Source organism: Agelaius phoeniceus, chromosome 31, assembly GCF_051311805.1.
Source record: "Agelaius phoeniceus isolate bAgePho1 chromosome 31, bAgePho1.hap1, whole genome shotgun sequence".
NCBI lineage: Eukaryota > Metazoa > Chordata > Aves > Passeriformes > Icteridae > Agelaius > Agelaius phoeniceus.
The window spans coordinates 5,414,564-5,438,168 of NC_135295.1; the positions used below are offsets into that span (position 1 = coordinate 5,414,564).

The following is a 23,605-nucleotide window of genomic DNA, read 5'->3' on the forward strand; positions in this document are numbered from 1 at the left end:
CCATGGTAAGAAACATCCACCAGACTCTACTGTCCCATGGCACTGTGGATGCCAGGCTGCACAGCCACATTGTGAGGCGGGCTGAAGAGCACCCTGCCGACGTGGTGCTGACCCTCCTGCGCTGTGCCCCAACATGTGACAGGTGCGGGGCCCACGTGCCTGGGGAGCTCAGGGCTCAGCAGCCTTTAGGGCCCGTGGCCCTGTGCAGCCTGTGCTATGGGGTCTGCCGGACAGGCAGAGAGGTCCAGGAGCCTCGGGCCCCTCTGTTTCCCGAGCCTGCTGCCAATGCTCCCCCCTGCCCCCCAGGGCACCGGGGCTCTTTCACCTGCACTCGCACAGCTGCACAGGGCACGGTACTGTGACTGAGATGCCCCTGACACAGAGATCTGATCCCACAGAGCTGCTGCGAGGATATGGAGAAGCATTGGCTCGTCAGGAGTAACAATGCAGAAAGTGCTGCCAACACTGCTCCGTGTAATGGAGGATTGGCCACTGCACAGCGCATGCGCCTCTGATGGGGATGACAGGGACGTTTTTGCCCTGGCTGTGAGTTTCTGGGCCCATGCTCAGGGCCGCCAGGTGGCCTCTGCAGTAGCTCTCAGTGCTCTCAGTGCCGGAGTCACTGGGCTGAAAGCTGGGCTAGGGGCAGGCTCAGGGGGCACCAGGCCCGCTGTTCCTCCTGCATCTGCCCTTGGGCCCTGCCCCATGGACACCTTGGCACTGAGCGCTGTCTCTGGCTGCTTCTTTTGCAGGCAGCTCTGGTGACTGTGCAGGTGCTCGGGTTGCTCAAGGCCATGATCCCTTATTCTGAGCAACTGTTTCTGGCACTGCTCTTCCATATTGTCATCACTACGCAGCAGCCGCCAGCAGAGGAAGTTGATAGCTTCTGGGGAGCGTGCCAGGAGGAGCAGCGCCTTCCCATCACGCTTAACAGGTGCCAGTCCTCCTGTCCTTGCCATGCCCTTGTGGCCAGCGCCAGCGCTCCTAGTGTGACCTGGGCTTTGCTCTGCACACAGGTTTGCAGTGCAGGCCATGAAGGTTCTGCTCTGCCGACTGCGGTGTGAGCACGTGGTGATGTCTATGGAGCGCAAGTGTGCCTGGGAGACGCTGCTGTGTGCTGACAGCCAGCACTATGCCATGGCTCTGCTGGCCAGGTGAGACCCCCTTGTCCCCGCTGTCCCCGGCATTTGTGCCCTGTGCTCCAGGCAGTCCCTGTGGGCATGGGCCACAGAGGCTCGTCACTGAGGGATGGCCAAGGAGGCTGAAAAAGGCTGGGATAGAAGAGTGCCCAGAAGGGGCCACCTCCCAGAGCAGCCACATCCCCTGCAGCGATGCTGGGAAAAGACCAGGCCTCTGTGAGTCAGTTCTGGGAGAGGTTTGTCCCCCACCTCAGGCTCTCGGTGCCTTTTTTCCCCCTGCCAGGGAGATGCGTTATGACTTGAGCCCACTGTGTTCCCATGTGGCATATGGCCTTCTCCTGCTGCTCAGCAGTGAAAAGCCAAGCTGGGATCTGCCCTTGCTGGCATTCCTTGTGGAGGTGAGCCTGGTGGCCAGCAGTGCCTGGCTGAGCTGCCTCGCAGCTCTCTGGCCTCTCAGAGCCACAGCTGCCTGGGCCAGTGGCCACGCCCTGTGCTGCTGCCTGGGCCCGGCCCTGTGGGGTTCTGGGCTCCTGCTGGATGGTTCCCCTGTCACTGCCCCGTGCCTTTCAGGTCCTCAAGTACCTGCACTGGAGGAAATGTGCTGGCACTGTTGTGAAGATGATGTCAAGTTGCCTGCAGATGGAGTGCAGGGAGCAGCGGCGCCTGGCGCTCAGAGGCCTGGTGGTGCTCAGCAGGGAGCCCTGGATGGTGAGAAGGGGGCTGTGGCTGAAGCTGCGCTGTGGAAAGCAGCCCCTTGGGCGTGCAGGGCTTCAGGAGCTGAGGCAGCTGCTCCCAGCTCTCGTGCCTCAGCTGCCCCAGTGCTTTGGCTCAGGCCTTTGGCCTGTGGGCCCTGCAGCAGCAGCAGCAGCAGCAGCAGGGTGGGCTTGCAGTGCCAGGGCGGTGTTGGCGGTGCAGCCGTCCATGGCTTTGCAGTGCAGCCTTGTGTTCCACCCAGGCCAGGAGAATGTGCAGCCTTTCTGAGAGCCTTCTGGAGCTGCTGGCTGAGGCCGATGGAAAGGTGGTCAGCATGTCCATGCATGTGTTGACAAATGTGCTCCAGGCAGACATGCTGGTATCCAGCTCCACTGCCCCCAAGCTGGCTGAGGCACTGCTGCTGCTCTTTGACCACGTAAGGCTCTGTGTGCCCAGCTGCGGGCACTGGCTGCTGCCCAGAAACTTTGGCCAGGTGAGCATGGAGAATTTGGTGTAAAGGCCTGATCCTCTTGCATTCCTCCAGGACAACAGCTCTGTGCAAGTGCTCTCCCTTGAGCTCTTCTTCAGGGTGATGGAGTCGGTAGTGGAGGAGGGAAAAAAGCCCCTTGCGAAGATTTTGAGCCAAAGCCTCCTTCCACTCTTCTTCCAGTGCCATGATGAGAAGCGGTGTGTGGCAAAGGTGAGGTTTTGTGTGATGCTGGTGGATCTTGGGGAGGGGGCTGGGCTGCCTCCTGCCCTGGTACCTCCAGGAGTGCAGCCTGGTGCAGGCCTTGGCACAGGGATGTGGGTCCTGGGCCTTGGCCCGTGGGGCCATCTGTGGGTGTCTGGTGCCCTGCAGGCCTCTCGGGAAACGCTGCTTGGTGTGGCCAAGTTCCTGAAGAGGAGGAAGCTGAAGCAGCTGGTGAAGAAGGGGCAGCTGTCAAAGTTCAGCGAGGTGCTGGTAAGGAGGGCCTGGAAGGCCCAGGCTGAGGCTGGAGAAGGCCCCTGAGGGCGGTGCTCAGGGTGCGGGGCTGGCAGCTGTGCCCGTGGCCGCTGCTGCAGGCAGAGGCCGCGCGGGCTCTTCTCCAGGCTCCCGTGGGCCCGAGGCGGGTGCCCATGGAGCCCCGGCCCGGCGGGGCTGCGGGGCGGCACGGCGGCTCCCCGGGCAGCAGCCGTCCCTCTGCCCCCTCCCCTCGGGAGCCCTTGGCCAGCGGCTGCTGTGGCCGCGCCTCAGGGCGGTGCGGGCAGGGGAGGCCGGGGCTGGGCGCAGGCAGCGCCCGGCCCAGGGGCTGAGCCCGCGCCAACGCTTCCCTCCTGCAAAACGCGCTCTGGAGCCCCCGGATAAGCTCTGGCAGAGTCAGCACAGAGCACCAGCTTTCCTCAACATCGCAGGGCAATTCAACATTCCCAGAGCTGCTGTACGAGGGCTGGAAAAGGAAAGAGGAGTGAAAGGATGAGGGTTGGCAGGAATTGTGGCACAAAGCCACCAGAGATGCTGCTGTGGATCCAAGACCTGCCTGAGCTCGGGCGCTGCCTTCCTCCCATTCGGGATCATGGAGAGCGGTCGCGGGTGTTGTGCAGGGCATGTGCCTGGCCCCGGGAAACTGCTATGCTGCCAGTGGGCACCGGGTTCCAACCTGCTGCCTTGGCGGCTTCTGCCCGCTGCCGGTGGTGGTGCCGGGACCGATTGGTGGCCGTGAGTTTGCAAAAGGAGCGATTTGCCCTCCTGCCTCCCGGCCGAGGCCGCCATGGCCCCTGAGGGGATGGAGCTGGAGCGGGGCACCTCCTGCTGGCCGGGAGTGCTCCCTTCAGCGCCCCCTGCTGGCCGCGGTTATAACTGCCACAAAAACCAACAGCGCTGAGCAGGAGGGAAAGTTCTGGGATTCTGGGTTTGTGTTGTTGGTTCTGTTCTGCTTTATTAATTTCCTAGTAAAGAGCCCTATTACTTTTCTTACACTTTTGCCTGGAAGCCTTATCATTTTTGAAATTAAAACAAATTTTAGACAAGTGTCTTCTTTCGATTCCAGGAATGTTCCCACTTTCCAAGGCAAATATTTCTCATTTAAATGAGTTGCCAACTCCTGGGTTCCAGCGTGGATGAGACAGACAACCCAAGAGCAGACACGGTCAGGGAGTTGGCCACCTCATGGTCTGCCTTTTGAGCCATTAGGGCCACCAAGGGCCCTCTCCCCAGCTGGCACTTCTGGTCATGTGGACACTCAGGAGCTGGCTTTGGCAGAGTGTCACGCTGTCCCCAATGTGCCAAGGCTGACAGACTGATTGACAGACGGGGCCCTGTCTCACCAAAAGCAAGGCCTGACCCACCCCTGCCACATGGAGGTGTTCCAAAATGTCTCCAGACATCAAACTTTTCCTGTCTCTGACACCCCACCCTGTGCCATGGCCTGATCCTGACTGCCCTGGGACAGGGAGAGGCTCTGGAACCCCCCCAGGGCCTTTGTGACATCATGGTGTGGGGAACACAACAGAGGAGGGGTTTGGGACAGAGAATCCAGAGCCACCTGAAGGCCACTTCAGAACAAGGAAGGTCCAGGGCCCTGCCAGGTTCCCCTAGTGGAGAAAATGTGCTGGGGCAATCATCTGGGATTTGCCTCTATTTTGGGGGCTTTCCCAGGAAATCATTCGTTTTCTGATCCTTTGGACTCTGCACCTTGTTGCTGTTTCTGTTGGTTTTATTCTCTCTCATTGCAGTTTCAGGAAATTGTTCTTCTCTCAGCCCTTTGGCATCTTTGTGCCCACACGGGGAGCAGGAGGGGCAGTTTTTAGTGGCAGCACAGACACGAGTTGGTGCCCATGGGTGGGGACCCCCAGTGCCCCCAGTTCCCCCCAGTGTAACAGCACATTCCCGTAGATGTCACCGGGTTCCCGCGGTCGCCCCTGGGGTCCCCGCAGCTCCACGTTGGTCACCTGGGGATGCTGGAGGGTGGTGGCATGGGGGGACGCTGCGAGAGACACGGGCTGTGGGATCTGGGTGGGGTGACACTGGTGGGTGACGTGTCCCTCTGCGTGTGTCCCCCCCGTACTCACCCCCTGCCCTCTTGGTGACCACGACGTGGGTGTACAGCACCTCCCCCTCCTCTGGGGGGGCCGGGGGATCCGGGGGGGCCCTGAGGCAAAAAAGGGGATATGGGGGAGGAAATGGGAGGTCTTGGGGCGTTCGGGTAAAAGGGGAGAGTGTGGTTTGAGCCCCCCACTCACCTTTCCTGCTGCTTCCTGGCAGCTGCAAAAGAAAGAGAGGAGGAGTCACTGTGGGGGTCACAGGGCCCTGACCCCTTTCAGGATTGCTGAACCCCCATGGGATGCCCAAGCGTCCCTGAAACCCCCCAGAATCTGTGAACCTCTCCAGTGGTCCCAACCAAGTCAGCCTCAAACACCCAAACCCAGCTGGGACAAAGACCACCCAAATACCCCCAGGGCCCCTGAAAGAACCCTCAACATCCCTGCAGGACCATACAGCAACTGCCCAAATCCTACAGGACTCCCAGCCAAAGACACATTTCTGGGGCTGTGGGTGCTGCCCTATCGCTCCCCAACTCTGGGGGCCTCTACAGCTCCCTGGGACCCCCGTCCCCCATTGTCACCCACCCAGGCGGTGCCACCGGTGCCAGGCAACAATGACACCCACGAGCAGGAGCAGGAACAAAAGAGCCCCACTGACCCCTGCAGCCACTGCAAGAAACAGAGGGGGACACATCAGGGTCACCCATCACCCCCGGGGTCTTGCATGCCCGAGTAACCCTGTGTGACTCCACCTGTGACCCTGTGTTTCTCTGTGTCCCACGCTGTCGCCTCCAGGGCCAGCTCAGGGCTGAGTGCCTGGAACACGCGGTGCCCGTCCTGTCCCAGCTGGTTGGTGGCCATGCACTGGTAGGTGCCCGAATGTCCCACATCGATGTCCCTGAGCTCCAGGAGGGGACCCTGAGCCACCTCCTTCCCGTTGTGCAGCCAGATGAAGGTGACAGGGGCTGAGCCCACCTGCACTGAGCAGCGCAGGGTCACAGGGTCACCTGCACGCACCTGGTGTGATGGGGGACTGGGGATGATGGTGGCATTGGCCACAGGCACTGTGGGGACATAAAGAAGGCTGGCACTGGGTGAGGTGGGATGGGGGTGCTGCGGTTGGGTCACCCCCAGCCCGAGGGTCCCGCTCACTCAGGACGGTGACATTCAGGGGGTCACTCTCGGCCACGCTGTCCCCATTGCTGACCCGGCACCGGTACTGGCCGCTGTCATTGTCCCCAACGTGGTGCAGCTCCAGGTGGGGGCTGGTGCCCAGCAGTGCCCCTGAGCCCTTCCGGTGCCAGGAGAAGGACAGGGGACCTGTCCCTGTGGCCACTGTGCAGCTCAGCACCAGGCGGTCCCCGAGTGCCACCTGTCCCCTAGGGGGCTGTGCTGACAGGGACACCCCCGAGAGCGGGACCCCTGTGGGAGGGGGTGACAGAAGGGGACAGTGAGGGACCTGGGGGGTAAGGGAGGGGAAGAGGAATCCCAGTGAGGGAGAGGGGGCGAAGAGACTGGGGGGTCTTGAAAGGGACTCCAAGGAAGGATGGGGGGTCAGGGAAGGGACACCTGGTGAGGGAGGGGGCTGACACCAGGGAGGGTACAGGGACCCAAGGGAGGGGATGGTGAGAGCTGGGGAATGGATTGGAATTCAGAGAGGGGGGAGGGGGCCTCGGGAGGGGTGAAGGGACCCAGTGAGGGATGGGGTCTCCTGGCACTGATGGAGGTCCCCAGACAGTGATGGGGGACCCGAGCAGACCATGAGGGCTCCCCGTGCCCATCCCCACACTCACTGTGCACCGTGACAGGGAGCCGGGCTCTGCTCTTCAGCACGACCCCCCTTCAGAGCGCACCTGGCAGCTGTAATTCCCCGAGTGGGAGACCCCCAGGGCAGGCACCAGCAGCTGCAGGGACCCCTGCAGGCCCCCCACCACCTGCCCGTCCTGGTAGAACACGTGCAGGAGGGGGGCTCGGGGCCTCAGGGGGCTGGGGGTGCTGAGGCAGCTGAGAGTCAGGGGGACCCCTGGGTGGGCTTGGGGCAACCCTCCAGCACCAGCACCGAGAAGAGCTCAGGGAAGGAGAGGGGAGGTGAGGACTGTGACTCTGAGTCTGCCTTGAAGGGGCTTTGGAGGTGTCAGGAGATGAGAATTCCAACTGTGGGGGTGCTCACCGTGCACTGTCACTGTCACTGCTGCTGACCGTGAATGAAAGGCCCTCACCAAGCCACTGCAGCTGTAGTGACCGCTGTGGTGCAGCTGCAGAGGGGACAGGGACAGCTCGGTTCCCCTGAGGGACCCCCACAGATCCTTCTCCTCCTGGTAAAATCGCACCCTGGTGTCCGGGTTGTCCTGCCGGCCCCGGCAGCGCAGTGTCACTGTGTCCCCCTCCAGCAGTGCCCGTGCTGGCACCTGCAGCACCAGCTCATCTGTGGGACAGGAGGGTCCCATCTCACTGAGAGGCTTGAGACAGGTGCAAGGAGGGTCCCCATGGCACTGGGGACATGTGGGTGCACTGGGATGAACTGGGATGTTCCTGTGTGCAGGGCACCACACAAGGGGTGTGAGGCCACCCACAGAGTGGAGCTCACCCAGATCTATCAGCGGCCACCCAGATGATTTAAGATCCCCACTCACCATCTAAGACCCTAACGGGGGGGCTGTGCCCAGTGCCAGGTCTGTCACACGTGTAGGTGCCACTCTCAGTGACACTCAGGTGGTCGAGTCCCTGCTGCCCCCAGTGCTGCCCATCCTTGTACCAAGTTGTGGCACCGGCAGTCCCCAAGCCCTGGCAGGTCAGTGTCACCCGGTCCCACAGCACCGCCGGCCTCTAGGGGGGCACCACCAGGAGCTGGGTGGTCTGGGCACCTGTGGGTGACAGGGGACACCAGCCTGCCAGGGCCAGCATGGGGCTGGGGACAGTGGGGTGGGGCCATGGCATCCCCCGAGGACTCACCAGTGAGGCCGAGGGTCTGGGCTGGAAGGGAGAAGGGACAGGGCTGGGTGGGGGTGGCACCATGGGGACAGAGGCACCGGGAGCACAGGGTGTGGGAGATGTCCCCAAACTGTCCCCGTAGGGGACAGCAGTACATTCCTGTCCCCCTTCCTCTATCCCCACAGCCACCCCATGGCTCTGGTGACCTCATGCTCTGGCTCTGCTTGCATTGGAGACCTCAGGGGACCCTGCAGCCCCCCTGTGCCCCCTCCCCTCCCCATCCCCTGGGTGTCAGGCCCGTGCCCGGGGCACTCACCCCACAGGAGCAGCGCCACCTTCCCGGCCATCCAGGTGTCCCCAGCCATGTGCACTGGCTGTCACTCGCTGCTGTGGCCACTCCTCCCCTGGCTGGCGGCTCTTCGGATGAAGGGGAAGGAAGCGAGGTCACGTCTGTCCCCATGCGTAGGTGGCCCTTGGTGGGGGCTGGGTGGCCACAAGCTGGGGACAGGCTGGGGACAAGGCTGAGTGGGACAAGGTGGGACATGGAGTTCCCAGGAGGGAGGGGCTCAATGGGTTTGGGGAGCCAGGGATAGGTGTCCAGGAGAATGGGGGGTCCCAGGGATGGGGTCCCTGAACAATGGGGGTCCTGAAGAGGTGGAGTCACCTAGGATTGGGGTGGGGGGCATGGAAATATGGATCCCAGGGCTGGGGAGACTCAGGGATAGGAATCCTAATGGAACGTGAGCTCCAGGGATTTGAAGTCATGGGATGGGGGTTCTTTGGATGTGGATGATGGGAGAATGGGGGAGCTGAGAGGATGAAGGTCCTGGGGGATGGGAGATTTCAGGGCTTGGAATGAACAGGACAGGGTTCCTTGGGAATGGGTTCCTGGGCCATGGAGATCGTGGGGAATGTCAGTACAGGGATGGGGCTCCCAGGCAAGGTGGGACATATGGAATGGGGGTTACATGGTTGGGATCCCAGGGGAACGGAGGTGCCAGGGATGGGCAGTGGCTTGATGGACACAGGGATCACAGCTCCTTCCCTGGGTGCCTCAGATTTTGGTGTGACCCAGGGCCCAGCACTACCCCCCCTGGGGTGCTCATTTCCTGTGCAGGCATCACATGGGGGTCCTGGGTAGCTCTGCCTCTGTGCCCTCCCCTGCCCTTGACTTTTTCCTCTCTTTATTTCTCTTTTTTCCTTATTTTCCTCACTTTTGTGCCAGGTGCCCTCTGCCCCCGTTCCTGGGTCAGCAATCCCGGAGAGCACCTGAGCAAGGAATGGATTGGGGGGAGCCAGGGGAGGAGAAAAATGGGGAGCAGGGGGTGCAGGGAAGGGTGGGAAGGCTGTGGGGGATGGAGGTGTTGGGCTGTGCCCCCTCAACACTTTCACTTTCCTTTTCCTGGACAAGAAGGAAGAGGCCGTTTGTGCTGAGAGTCAGATGGGAAAGGGGGGGGGGGGTTCTGTCCTGGGGGGGCACATCCAGAGGCTCCTGTCCTGGGGGGATCCTGTCCCAGGGGGTGACACATCCTGTCATGGGGGGTCCTGTCCCAGGGGGTGGCAGTTCCAGAAATGTCCCTGCACATTCCTGGCCAGGCGCCTGTCCCAGGGGTGGCACATCCTGGGGACCCCTGTCAATGCAAGGCTGGGGCCCAGCCATGGCCCAGCCCCACTGCACAGGGATGGCCATTGCCCAGCCCTGCTCTGCCCAGCCCCAGGTGACAGCCAGCACCTGAGGGTCCCCCCTGCCCCCTTGGCTTTGATTCTGGCAGCTTTAGAGCTGCTGCAGAGGTGAGAATTCTGAGGGTGAAAAAGGCCCTGTCTGTGGTTTGCTCAGCCCTGCAAGAAGCACAAACCCAAAGGGAGCCCAAGCAGTGGCTCTGGGAGGGCCTTTGATGGTTTTCAGAGCAGGGCTGGCTGGAAACTGCCCCTGCAGGTTCAGCTGTGGGGGAACCAGTCCGGAAATGCAGCAACTGATTATTTGTTCCTGTCCCCAAGGGACTGAGAATACCACAAAACAACTGCAAATCCCACACCAATCTGCTCAACAACCTGACCTGGACCCTCCTTCTTGAACATAACCTCCTGCCCTTTGGAACCTCATGGAAAGAATGTTTGGGTTCTGGATGTGCACACCAGAAGAGAGGGAAAAGTGTGGAAATATTGAGCAGGGGCTGCACACGAGGGGCTGGGGAACAGGGGTGTCACAGCATCAGCAGGGAGTGCCCAGGCAGGGGAATTCAGGGCAGGCTGGAGTGGATTTACCAGGGAATCAGACCCTGAGGCACACAGGGGCATTTCCACAGATTCCTGTGCACTGTCCCAAGCATGGACAGAGCTTCTCCCCTTCCTCCATGGGAAATCAATCAATTTTCAGGGTGGGAACGAGGAAAATCGGAAGAGTTCCTAAATATGGTCCAAGAAAAGGTTTCCTTAGGGGCTGGGGTGCTGCCCAGCAGGCAGGGAACAATCCCATGGAGCTGTTGGACACTCAGGGAGATTCCACCCTCTGTGTTATCCACAAGCAAACGCTGCTGTGGGATGCACCAAGGGGCTCCTAAAGGGAGCCAAAAAGTCTCATTTCTTTGTGATTTGTTTGTGTTTTTATTGTGAGGGACTTGTTGGGACAGAAAGCGTTATAAGGATTCTACAAACCAGAGCATTTTATACCTTGCCAGTTTGATTTTTGCTGAGTTTGTTCTTTATTAGGAAAATAACGGTGTGGGAAAGATTTTTGCTTTTATTCTATGGATGTGTAATTTTGTCTGAACCAATTGGGCATCAAGTGTTGCCTGGGATGGCTGAGCCAGGAAATGGGGGGACCTGACCCAGGGGTGAGTGGGGCAGGGACACAGAGACTCCCAGGAGAGCCATGGGGTGCCCCAGGGTGGGGACTGTGCTGGGCTCTGAGTCACCCCAAAATCTGAGGCACCCCAGGAAGGAGCTGTGACCCCCGTGCCCACCCAGCCACTGCCCATCCCTGGCACCCCCATTCCCCTGGGAACCCAACCATGGGACCCCCATTGCCTTGGTCTCTCCTCCCTGGGGACCCCCATGCCAGGACTGACATTGCCCAGCCCCACCATTGCCTTGATCCCATCCCATGGGCTGCTTCTTCCCTGGAACCCCTATTCCCGAGGGTCCCCTTTTTCCCCCTGCACCCTCAGCTCTGGCACCCACACACCATGACCCCAAATCCCTGGGGACCATGTTCCCACAGCACCCCCATCCCTGAATGCCCCCAGGCATGGAGACCCCAATTCCCCTGCACCCCCATTCTGCTGGACACCCATCCTTGGTTCCCCACATCCCCTGAGCCCCCCAGTCCTGGCAAGACCATCCCCCACCATGTCCCCAGGCTGTCCCACCATGTCCCCAGCCTGTGCCCATCTTGTGGCCATCCTGCCCCCACCAAGGGCCACCTCCATGTTGGGACAAGATGTGACCTCGCTTCCTTGCCCTTCATCCGAAGAGCCGCCAGCCAGGGGAGCGGTGGCCACAGCAGTGAGTGACAGCCAGTTGTCACAAGCCGTCCTCATGGATGGGTTTCGTGATGGTTTGTGATCTCAGAGTGCAAGAAGAACCAACACGGTCGAAGGGGGTTTGCAGTGATAATCAAAACAAATCACCTTTATTGAAATAACCACAGTGAAAATTACTTCGGGAGGAATTGGGGGCAAGGGAAAAATAAAAGGGAAAAGAGGGAGGAAAAAGAAAAAGGTATGTAGCTACCAAACGTAGTACTGCGGTGTCCTTTTGTGTCCAGCCGATGGAGTTCACCAGGTCACGTCCAGGGAGATCTCAGGGGTGCAGCCCATCTGCACTCTAATAATACCCTTTTTTGATGGGGGGAGGGGAATAGATCTGGAAACCGAATCAAAGGTAGTCTATTCTATCCTCGGGGAAAAGAATGGTATTTGGAAAGGGTACACACAGTCCATATTCTCTGCAGTGGGTGAGAGCCATTGTCTTCGTGGTCCAATGCTCCCACCTGCAACATCCATCTTGCTTTGGTCAGCTTGCCTCCCCCCGCACTCCTCCCCGGGGTTGGGGGTTTCAGTCCCAGGCCTTGGAAAGTATGAGAGGGGGGCCTTCTCACATAGGGGTTTCATGTCTGGGTTTTTCTCTGCTGAAGAGGCTTCTTACATTTCAGTTTGTCTGTCACGGTGATTGCAAACGAGCCAGAGGGGTCTTCTTAGGAGGACCAGCCAGAACTCAGGAGAAGTTCAGCCAGGCCAAGAGAAAAATCCCACAGCTATTGTTGCAAAAGGTCAGAATGTCCTTCTTTCTTCTTGTTGAGCTCAGTGTAGCATATAGTAAATACACCTGTGAAAACAAAACTTTGACAATGCTCTCAGCTGTCGGGGCCTGGCTGGCATATGACTTTCTCCTACAGGGCTAGACAGGGGGGTCTTTTCTTCAGTGGGCCCCAATGATGATCATGAGGCAGATGAGGGATATTTCAGACAGACTCTCACACCAGTCCACATGGCTGGCAACACCGGGATGGCTGGGATGGTGATGCTGTTCCTGTGGGGTGAGTGCCCTGGGCATGGGCCTGAAAGCCTGGGGATGAGGAGGGGAGGGAGCAAAGGGGGGCTGCGGGGTCCCATGAGGTCCCAAGTGCCAGCAGTGCCAGTCCGTGTTAGCCACAGTGGACATTGGTTGGACTGGGGATGTAGGGTGACTTTGGGGACAAGAACAGGGGGCCAGAATTTGGGGATGGGGATGTGGGGACAGGAATGTGGGGTCTGGCACCTTTGGGCTCCGGTAGCTGTGGGGATAGGGTTGGGGACAAGGGAACTGGGATGCAGGGACAGAAGGGGACACGTTCCTGTTCCCAAGGTATCTGTGCCACACAGATGTGGTGCACAGGTGGCTGTGACACAGAAATCTGCCCCTGCTTTGCCAAATCTTTTGGGGGCCACCCCCACACACTTTCTCACAAGAACGGCTGTCCCCATGGGGACACTTTGGGGACAGCCCCCACACCCCGTGACCCATGAGCCTCTGTCCCTGCAATGCCACCCCCACCCAGCCCTGTCCCTTCTCCCTTCCAGCCCAGACCCTTGGCCTCGCTGGTGAGTCCTCAGGGGATGCCATGGCCCCACCCCACTGTCCCCAGCCCCACACTGGCCCTGGCAGGCTGGTGTCCCCTGTCACCCACAGGTGCCCAGACCACCCAGCTCCTCGTGGAGCCCCCCTGGAGACCTGTGATGCTGTGGGACCAGGTGACACTGACCTGCCAGGGTTTGGGGACCGCTGGTGCCACGACCTGGTACAAGGACAGGAAGCGATGGGGGCATCAGGGACCTGACCATTTCACTTTCACCGAGAGTGGCACCTGTGAGTGTGACAGACCCGGCACCAGGTTCAGCCCCCCTGTGACTGTCTTATATGGTTAGGGAGGTTTGGGTGTCCCCAGCCTGGCACCCACAGGGACCCCAAGGGCTCTGGGTGGGCTCTGCTCCATGGGTCACCTCCTGTGTGACCAGAGCCCATCCCCTGCTCTGGGGACATTCCAGAGCATCCCAGACTGGGGGGATCCCAGTGTTGGCATTGGGAACCCCTGGTGCACTGGGTGTGACCCAGTGGGGAGGTCTTGGTGCCATGGGATGTGACAGGATCCCTCTGTCCCCCAGACTGGCTGGTGCTGCAGGTGCCTGCGCAGGCGCTGCTGGAGGGGGACACGGTGACACTGCGCTGCTCGGTGCAGGTGGGCTCAGCCCCTCTCACCTTCACCTGGTTGCACAACGGGCAGGAGGTGGCCAGGGGTCCCCTCCTGGAGCTCAGGGACATCAATGTGGGACATTTGGGCACCTACCGGTGTGTGGCCAACAACCAGCTGGACCTGCACTGCGTGTTCCAGGCACCCAGCCCTGAGCTGGTCATGGCTGTGACACTGCAACAAAGGTGGGGCCACACGGGGTCATCAGGGAGTGCAGGACACTCAGGGTTCAGGGTAACCCTGATGTGTCCCCCTCTGTTACTTGCAGTGGCCACAAGGGTCGGTGGGGCCCTTTTGTTCCTAGTCCTGCTCGTGGGTGTCATTGTAGCCTGGCACCCGTGGCAGCACCTGGGTGGGTGACAATGGGGGGACAGGGGTCCCAGGGAGCTGTAGAGACCCCCAAAGTTGGGGAGCAATAGGGCAGCACGCACAGCCCCATATTTGTGACCTTTGCTGGGGGTACTGATGGGGTTTGGGGAGGTGCTGGAGGGTCCTGCAGGGATGTTGGGGGTTCTTTCAGGGGCCCTGGGGGTAATTGGGGGCTCTCTATCCCTGCTGGGCTTTGGATATTGAGGCTGAGTTGGTAGGGGGCACTGGGGAGGTTCATGGATTCTGGGAGCTCCAGAGATGTTTGGGGGTCCTGAGGAAAATTGAGGGTCCTGTGGGGGTTCAGCAATCCTGAGAGGGGTCAGAGCCCAGGGAACCCCCACAGTCACCCCTCCCCTCTTTGCTTTGAAGCTGCCAGGAAGCAGCAAGAACGGTGAGTGGGGGGCTCAAACCACACTCTCCCCTTTTACCACAACCCCCAAGACCTCCCATTCCCTCCCCCACATCCCTTTTATTCCCTCAGGGCCCCCCTGGATCCCCCGGCTCCCCCAGAGGAGGGGGAGGTGCTGTACACCCACGTCGTGGTCACCAAGAGGGCAGGGGGTGAGTACGGGGGGGACACACGCAGAGGGACACGTCACCCACCAGTGTCACCCCACCCAGATCCCACAGCCCGTGTCTCTCGCAGCGTCCCCCCGTGCCACCACCCTCCAGCATCCCCAGGTGACCAACGTGGAGCTGCGGGGACTCCAGGGGCGACTGCGGGAACCCGGTGACATCTATGGGAATGTGCTGTGACACTGGGGGAACTGCGGGCACTGGGGGTCCCCACCCATGGGCACCCTCTCATGTCTGTGCTGCCACTAAAAACTGCCCCTCCTGCTCCCCGTGGGGGCACAAAGATGCCAAAGAGCTTAGAGAAGAACAATTTGCTGAAACAGCAACGAGAGAGAATGAAACCAACAGCAACCGCAACAAGGCTTAGAGTCCAAATGGTCACGCAAGGACCGATTTCCAGGGAAAGCCACACCGAGGAACAAACCCCAGATGTTTCCCTCAGCACGTTTCTCCACCAGAGGAACTGGTAGGGCCCTGGACCTTGCTTGCTCTGGTGGCCAAAGCAGCCTTCAGGAGGCTCTGGATTCTCTTGTTCCCGGTCCCTAACCTCTCCTCTGCTGTGTTCCCCTCACGATGATCTCACAAAGGCCCAAGGGGCGTTCTGGAGTCTCCCCTATTGCCAGGGTAGTCGGGATCAAGCCATGGTACAGGGCGGGTTGTCAGAGACAGGAAAATTTGATGAACGGAGACATTTTGGAACAGCTGTGTTTGGCAGGGGTGGGTCAAGGCTTTCATTTAAATGAGAAATCTCTGTCAAGGAAAGAGGGAATTTTCTCGGAATGGAAAGAAGACCCATGTCTAAAATTTTTTAAATTTGAAAAATGATGAGGCTTGCAGGCCAAAATGTGGGAAAAGGAATAATAGCTCTGTAGTAGGAAATTTATAAAGCAGAAGAGAACAAACAACAGAAACCCAGAACTTTCCCTCCCGCTCAGCGCTGTTGGTTTTTGTGGCAGTTATAACCGCGGCCAGCAGGGGGCGCTGCAGGGAGCACTCCCGGCCAGCAGGGGGCGCCCCGCTCCAGCTCCATCCCCTCAGGGGCCATGGCGGCCTCGGCCGGGAGGCAGGAGGGCAAATCGCTCCTTTTGCAAACTCACGGCAACCAATCGGTCCTGGCACCACCACCGGCAGCGGGCAGAAGCCGCCAAGGCAGCAGGTTGGATCCCAGTGCCCACTGGCAGCGTAGCAGTGTCCCGGGGCCAGGCACATGCCCTGCACAACACCCGTGACCGCTCTCCATGATCCCGAATGGAAGGAAGGCAGAGCCTGACCCCAGGCAGGTCTCGGGTCCACAGCAGCACCTCTGGTGGCTTTAAACCACAATTCCTGCAAACCCCCAGCCTTTCACTCAGGTGAGGAGGGCAGGGATGGAGCAGCTTTGGGGACACCTGGAATCCAGACAGGGTCACTCCCCACAATGGCCAGAGCTCCTGCTCGATATTGCCACACTTTTCTCTCTTATCTGATGACCACAGCCTGCGGCCAAACATTCTTTCCATCAGGTTTCAGAAGGCCGCAGGTTTTGTTTAAGAATGAAGGCCCACTTCAGCTTGTTAAGCAGAGAGTTGTTGTCTTTGCAGTAGTTCTGGGGCTCCCTCAGTCCCTTGCCAAGAGGGACAAAATGATCAATTGCTGCATTTCTGGACTGGTTCCCTCTCAGCTACCCCTGCAGGGGCAGTTTCCAGCCAGCCCTGCTCTGAAAACCATCAAAGGTCCTCACAGAGCCACTGCTTGGGCCCCCTTTGGGGTTTGTGCTTCTTGCAGGGCTGAGCAAACCACAGGCAGGGCCTTTTTCCACCCACAGAATTCTCACCTCTGCAGCAGCTCTAAAGCTGCCAGAATCAAAGCCAAGGGGGCAGGGGAGATCCTCAGGTGCTGGCTGCCACCTGGGGCTGGGCAGAGCAGGGCTGGGCAATGGCCATCCCTGTGCAGTGGGGCTGGGCCATGGCTGGGCCCCGGCTGGGCCCGAGTCTTAAATGGACACCCCAACAACATCAGCCACTCCACAATACACATCACTGTCCCAACACTAAAAACATCACAATATTTAATCAACAATATCATCAATAATGTAATATCAATTCATATAATATCCAGCAAAAGTCAACTTCCATTAACTTGTTTCTCACAGTACATACCAGTAAAGAACTCTTATTCCTGTTCCCACATCTTTGCCTAAAAGCCCCGTAATTTCAATGTTACAATAATTCAGAGTGAGGGGGGTTGTATTTTCCATTCCAATGGAGGTTCCCACCTTGTTCAGCTTCCTTGACAGAGCAGAACAAAGAAACACCATTTCTGCCTGTTTAACAAAATAGTTGGATTTTTATCCCAGGAGCAGGGAACCAGGTCCTGCACCCCTTTGGAACTGGGACGGCCACCAGTAAGCCACCTTAGTGGGAGCACTGGGAGGGGGATTGCAGAGCCACTAAGCACACTGGGGTTAAGAGGAACAAATCTGAATTTGATTTATGTCTTAACATATGCTACACATGACTGATTAATTACTCTGTGGTTGTCCATGTGCTGGGAACCCTGTCCCTGGCAAGGCATCACACAAAAGAGAATCAGGGGAGAGAAAGCTTCAGTGATCTGGCTGTGAGTGACCCACACTGGCTGGTGGGACAGATGCCCGGGAAAAATGTCTGTGAAAAAATGCCCAGGAAATCGGGCTGTGGGAGGAGCCTTTGCAAATCAAAGCAGCAAACTGTGACACAACAGGAGCGTTTTGCTTTGGGTTTCTTGGAGGGATCAGGGGCTTGCTCAGAGGGTCAGCTTGGCCCTCCTCCCCTGTGGGATTGACATTCTCTGAACCTGGGAGAAGCAGTGAGAGAAGCAAAGAATGATCCAAAGAGTTCTTATCTCAGTTACTGCTCCTGTGATTTTCACAAGTGGAATGCATTGTGGAAGATTGTTTACCTGAAGGGAATTGGTAATTGGATTCTGGTGTGAGTGTTTTGATTCACTGACCAATTGAATCCAGGTGTGTGTGTGTGTGGGGACTGTTGGCTGACAGTCATGAGATTGTGTGCAGTGGAGGGCAGTTGAGTGCTTGGCAGATTCAGTTTAGATGTAATGTAATATGGCATAGAATAATAGAGTATAATAAAGTAAACAATTAGCCTTCTGAAAAGATGGAGTCAGATGCATCACTCCTCCCAGTTGTCAGGCAAAAATATCACGATACTCCCCCTCCTCACCTTTTCCTCCTGGTGGTCCTTCTTCCCTGTCCGCACCCGTTCTTCCCTGCTTCGCTGCTTCCCCGAGGCAGCTCATTCCTGCTCCTCCTGGACGTTCCTTCATTGCTTCCCCGATGGAGCGGATGCTGCCTGCACCCACCCGTCGCCTCTGCCGCGTTTCCCACGCTGCCCACAGCCCCGAGCCTGCTGCACCTGCCCACGGCAGCCCCAGCCCGCGGCAGCCAGCCCAGAGCCACCAGTGCCCAGCACCAGCCCGCAGCCAGCCCGCAGCAGCCCCTGCAGCCATCGCTTGCAATGCCAGAGACACGCAGGGGCCGTCCTTGGAAATCACGCTCAGCCACTCACAAAAGCCATGTGGGCTCGCCCTGGCTTGCAACACACACACTCCATCTGCCGAGCTGATGCCCACAGAGCGCCCGGGCTTCTTGTGCTAACGCTGTCCCTGTCTTCTGTTTCTCTCTCTGTCCTTTTCCCTTTCTGCTCCCTTCTCTGCCCCTTTGGTAAGAACCCTTACCCTCCTTTATCAATAAACAGTTCTCAGATATAATATTTCCATGTTTGTGCTTCATTTTCATCCGAGAAACCTTTCAGCAAGAATCCTCCCCAAATCCCCCTTTTACAGTGGGATGGGACAGGGGTAGTGGGAGGGGGAATGGGGAGCACAGGGTGCCCTGTGTAGCCTCCCCCTGACCCATGACCACCTCCCTTGGAAGGATGGGCAACCACAGGAGCCATGGAGGGAGCACCCCCAGTGTCACCCAGTGCCTCCCACTTCCCAGAGCATCACAACTTTTGGTGTAGATTGTCATAGATGTCACTGGGCTCCCACGGTTGCCTTTGCAGCTCCATGTATGTCGCCTGAGGATCCTCCACTGAGGGTGCCAGGGGGTCTTGGGGAGCCCTGTGGGAATAAGGGGGTGTGTGGAAGGGGATGGGAGGTGCTGGGGGTTTGGGTAAAAGGTGTATCATGGCTGGAGCCTGCACCCACCTTTCCTGGTGCTTCCTGGTATCTGCAAAGGAAAACTGGGGGGTGACTTGGAGACCCAGGGGCCCCCATCCACCCTTGGGAATGCTGAACCACCACCAGACACACAATCCTCCCCAGGCCCCCCCAGTATCCCTGATGCGCCCCCACTTGCACCAGCAGCCTGAGCCCCCAGAACCCTGAGCCTGGCAGGGAGGGGAACCCCTGATAGAACCCCCAACATCCCTGCAGGACCCTCCAACAGCTCCCAGGGCTCGGAGCCATGGACACTGGGGGCTCAGCCCCTCCCAAGTCAGGGGCTGTGGGTGCTGCCCTATGGCCCCCCTTCTGTGGGGCCCTTCCCAACTCTCTCCATGACCCCCGTCCCCCCATTGTCACCCACCCACACAGTGCCACCAGTGCCAGGCCACAATGACACCCACGAGCAGGAGCAGGAACAAAAGGGCCCCACCGACCCCTGCAGCCACTGTAAGAAACAGAGGGGGACACATCAGGGTCACCCATCCCCCCAGGGGTCCTGCACTCCCTGGTGACCCTGTGTGACCCCACCTGTGACCCAGGGTGAGCCAGGTGTCACCTCCAGGGCCACCTCTGGGCTGAGTGCCTGGAACACGCGGTGCCCGTCCTGTCCCAGCTGGTTGGTGGCCATGCACTGGAAGGTGCCCCAATGTCCCACACTGATATCCCTGAGCTCCAGGAGGGGACCCTGGGCCACCTCCTGCCTGTTGTGCAGCCAGGTGAAGGTGACAGGGGCTGAGCCCACCTGCACCGAGCAGTGCAGGGTCACGTTGTCACCTGCATGCACCTGGTGTGCCGGGGGACCAGGGGTGATGGTGGCATTGGCCACGGGCACTGTGGGGACAGAGAATGGGCTGGCACAAAGAAAGGTGGGATGAGGGTGCCATGGGTGTGGTGATCCCCAGCCCGAGGGTCCCGCTCACCAAGGACGGTGACATTCATGGGGTCACTCTCGGCCATGCTGTCCCCGTCGCTGACCCGGCACCGGTACTGGCCGCTGTCATTGTCCCCAATGTGGTGCAGCTCCAGGCAGGGGGCTGGAGCCCAGCAGTGCCCCCGAGCCCTCCCGGTGCCAGGATAAGGACAGGGCACCTGTCCCCACGGCCACCGTGCAGCTCAGCACCAGGCTGTCCCCGAGTGCCACCTGTCCCCTGGGGGGCATTGCTGACAGGGACACCCCCGAGAGCGGGACCCCTGCAGGGGGACAGTGAGGGACTGGGGACCCCGGAGGGGTGGAGGACATGGAGGGGAAAGAAGGGGATTGGAGGGGAGCAGAGAGGATCCCAGTGAGCAGAAGGGGACCCTGGGAGGCACGTTGGGACCTGGGGACAATGGCAAGACCCTGTGGAAAGGGGGAGAGACCCAGGCAGGGATGGGGAACCAGATGAGAGACTGAGGAGCCTCAGGGAATGATTTGGGGTTCAGAGATGGGCGGGAGGACCCAGGGAAGGGAGGGAGACCAGAGGGTGGAGCAGGGACCTTGGAAGGGGTGGGGAATCCAGGGAGGGCTGGGGAGGACAAAGAGAGGGATGAGGGATCTGGACAGGGAACTGGGCAGTCATGGGGGAAACCAAGAGGGACTTGGGAAATTTGGGGTGACCCAGGGAGGAGTAAAGGGAGGGATGAAGGATTCAGGCAGTGCTGGGGAAACCCTCAGAGGATGTTGGGCTTCCCTGTCCGCATCCTTGCACTCACTGTGCACTGTCACTGTCACTGTCTCTGAATCTCTCCTCTGTGACGCCACCCAGCCCGTGCAGTGGTAGCGGCCACTGTGGTGCAGCTGCAGAGGGGACAGAGAGAGCTCAGTCCCATCATGGAGCCCCTCCAGTTTCTTCCCATAGTGGTAGAAGTATACATCTGTGAGTGGTTTGTTCTGCCAGCTCCGGCAGCGCAGTGTCACCGTGTCCCCCTCCAGCAGCGCCCGTGCTGGCACCTGCAGCACCAGCCAGTCTGGGGGACAGAGGGGTCCTGTCACACCAGGGCCATCAGGAGGGTCATGAATGCACCAGGAGGCACCAGGAGCCGCCCATTGTGAGAGAGAAGTCTCCTTGCACAGGGATGCTCTGGGTTGTCCCCAGAGGAGGGGATGGGCTCTGGTCACACCAGGAGGTGACCCATGGAGCGGAGCCCAACCAGAACCGTCGGGGTCCCTGTGGGTGCCAGGCTGGGGACATCCAAACCCCCCTTACCATGTAAGACTGTCACCGTAGGGCTGTGCCCGGTGCCAGGTCTGTCACACGTGTAGGTGCCACTCTCGGTGACAATGAGGCGGTCACGTCCCTGCTGCCACCAGCACTGCCCGTCCTTGTACCAGGTGGTGGCACCGGCGGTCCCCGAGCCCTGACAGATAAGTGTCAGCCGTTCCCACAGCAATGCTGGTCTCCAGGGGGGCACCACGAGGAGCTGGGTGGTCTGGGCACCTGTGGGTGACAGGGGACACCAGCCTGCCAGGGCCAGCGTGGGGCTGGGGACAGTGGGGTGGGGCCATGGCATCCCCCGAGGACTCACCAGCAAGGCCGAGGGTCTGGGCTGGAAGAGAGAAGGGACAGGGCTGGGTGGGGGTGGAACCATGGGGACAGAGGCACAGGGGCATGGGGTGTGGGGGATGTGCCCAAAGTGTCATTGTGTGACATGGACCCCTTGGGGACAGGGACACTGCGGCCACCCCTTGCTCAGGCTAGACATGGGGACACTGTGGGCACCCCTGAACTGGGGATGTCACAGCCACCCTGTGCTGGCACAGGTCACCCCCACCTGCCCCATGTTGCCTCCCCGAATCCCTGACCCCCTGTTATTGTCCCCACATTCCTGTCCCCCTTCCCCTGCCCCCCCAGCCACCCATGGCTCCGGTGACCTCATGCACTGTTTCTGATGGCCTTGGGGACCTCAGAGGACACCACAGCCCCCCTGTGCCCCCTCCCCTCCCTATCCCTGGGGTGTCTGGCCCGTGCCCGGGGCACTCACCCCACAGGAGCAGCGCCACCTTCCCGGCCATCCCGGTGTCCCCAGCCATGTGCACTGGCTGTCACTCGCCGCTGGGGGTGGCTGTCCCTGTCCCCCCGGTGGTGGCTCTTTGGCCAAAGGGGAAGCAAGTGAGGTCAGGTCTTGTCCTCATGTGTTGGTGGCCTCTGGTGGGGGCTGGGTGGCCACAAGCACAGGATCAAGGGGATGTGGCCATGGCGACAGCTGTGGGAAGGGTGCAAACAGTCTGGGTACAAGGCTGGGTGGACAAAGTGGGACATGGGGTTCCCACGAGTGGGGAGCTCAGGGGTTTGGGGAGCCAGGGATGGGGTGCCAGGGAATGGCGGTCCTGAACTGGGGGAGTTACTGGGAATGGGGGTGCCATGGGAATGGGGGTCCCCAGAACTGGGGGGACTCAGGGATGGGAGTCCCAGGGGAACGTGGGCTCCAGGGATTTTGGGTCATGGGATGGGGATGCTGGGGGAATAGTGGATCCCGTGGGAATGGAGGTCCTGGAAGAATCAAGGTCCTGGGGAAAGGAGGATTTCAGGGGATGGAATGAACTGGAGAGGGTTCCTTGGGAGTAGGGTGCTGAGCCATGGAGATCCAGGGGAATGTCAGTACTGGGATGGGGGTTGCAGAGGGGAGGGACACAAGAAATGGGGGTCCCATGATTTGATTTCCAGGTGAATGGAGGTCATGGGGATGGGAAGTGGCTTGGTGAGCCTGTGGTTCACAGCTCCTTCCCTGGGTGCCTCAGATTTTGGGGTGACCCAGGGCCCAGTCCTGCCCCCACAAGGTGCTGGCAGCCCGGGGGTCACTCCAGACAGAGTCTGAGGTGCTCTGGGTCTGTGTCCCCCCAGCCCCCAGGGACTTTTCCCTCTCTTTATTTCCATTTCCATCATTTTACCCCTCAATTTCACAAGTCCCCAGTTTGTGCCCTGATGATCCTGGTGGGTACCTGAGCAGGGAAGGTGTTGGGGAAAGCCCAGGGTGGGGGAAGCAGGGGTGAGGGGTCTGCAGGGAGGGCTGGGGAGGCTGTGGGGGATGGGGGTGTCCAACTGTGCCCTCCCCAACACTTTCACTTTCTCTCTGCTGCAGAAAAAGGAAGAGGCCGTTTGTGCTGAGTGTCACACGGGGGGGAGAGGGGGGGCAGGTTCTGTCCTGGGGGGGCACATCCAGGGGGCTCCTGTCCTGGGGGGATCCTGTCCCAGGGGGGACATGGGCTGGACATGGGTGTCCTGTCCTGGGGGATGACAGCTCCAGAGGGGTCCAGACTTCTCCATTCTTGCTCGTCCCCTGCTGAATCTGAGCCAGCAAGAGCAGCTGGGGAATGGAGCCCCAGGCAGGAAGGAGCTCCCAGACTCCTGCTCCTTGAAGCCACTGGCCATCCAAGGGTGGGGCCCAACCATGGCCCAGCCCCACTGCACAGGGATGGCCATTGCCCAGCCCTGCTCTGCCCAGCCCCAGGTGGCAGCCAGCACCTGAGGGTCCCCTCCGCCCTCTTGGCTTTGATTCTTGCAGCTTTAGAGCTGCTGCAGAGGTGAGAATTCTGTGGGGTGAAAAAGGCCCTGCCTGGGGTTTGTTCAGCCCTGCAAGAAGCACAGAACCCAAAGAGAGCCCAAGCAGTGGCTCTGCGAGGGCCTTTGATGGTTTTCAGAGCAGGGCTGGCTGGAAACCGCCCCTGCAGGGGCAGCTGAGAGGGAACCAGTCTGGAAATGCAGCAATTGATCACTTTGTCCCTGTCCCCAAGGGTCTGGGAGAGCCCCAGAACTACTGCCAATCCCACACCAAGCTGCTCAACAACCTGGCCTGGACCCTCCTCCTCCTCCCTGCCTTGCCATGCATGGACAGTGCCCGGATGCCCCGCACCCACCACAGCCGCTCTCTCACTGCCCTCCACACCCGGATGGGGAGAGAAAATTGAATGAAAGGTTCCTGGATTGAGACAAGGACTAGGAGAGATCACTCATCAAATCCTGTC

At 59.8% G+C, this 23,605-nt stretch overlaps 1 pseudogene; it reads right to left on the reverse strand.

Annotated features, from left to right (window-relative positions):
- Nucleotides 1–4,565: 4,565 nt before the first annotated feature.
- On the reverse strand, nt 4,566–19,620 carry LOC129133520 (Fc receptor-like protein 3; annotated as a pseudogene).
- Between the last annotated feature and the right edge of the window lie 3,985 nt (nt 19,621–23,605).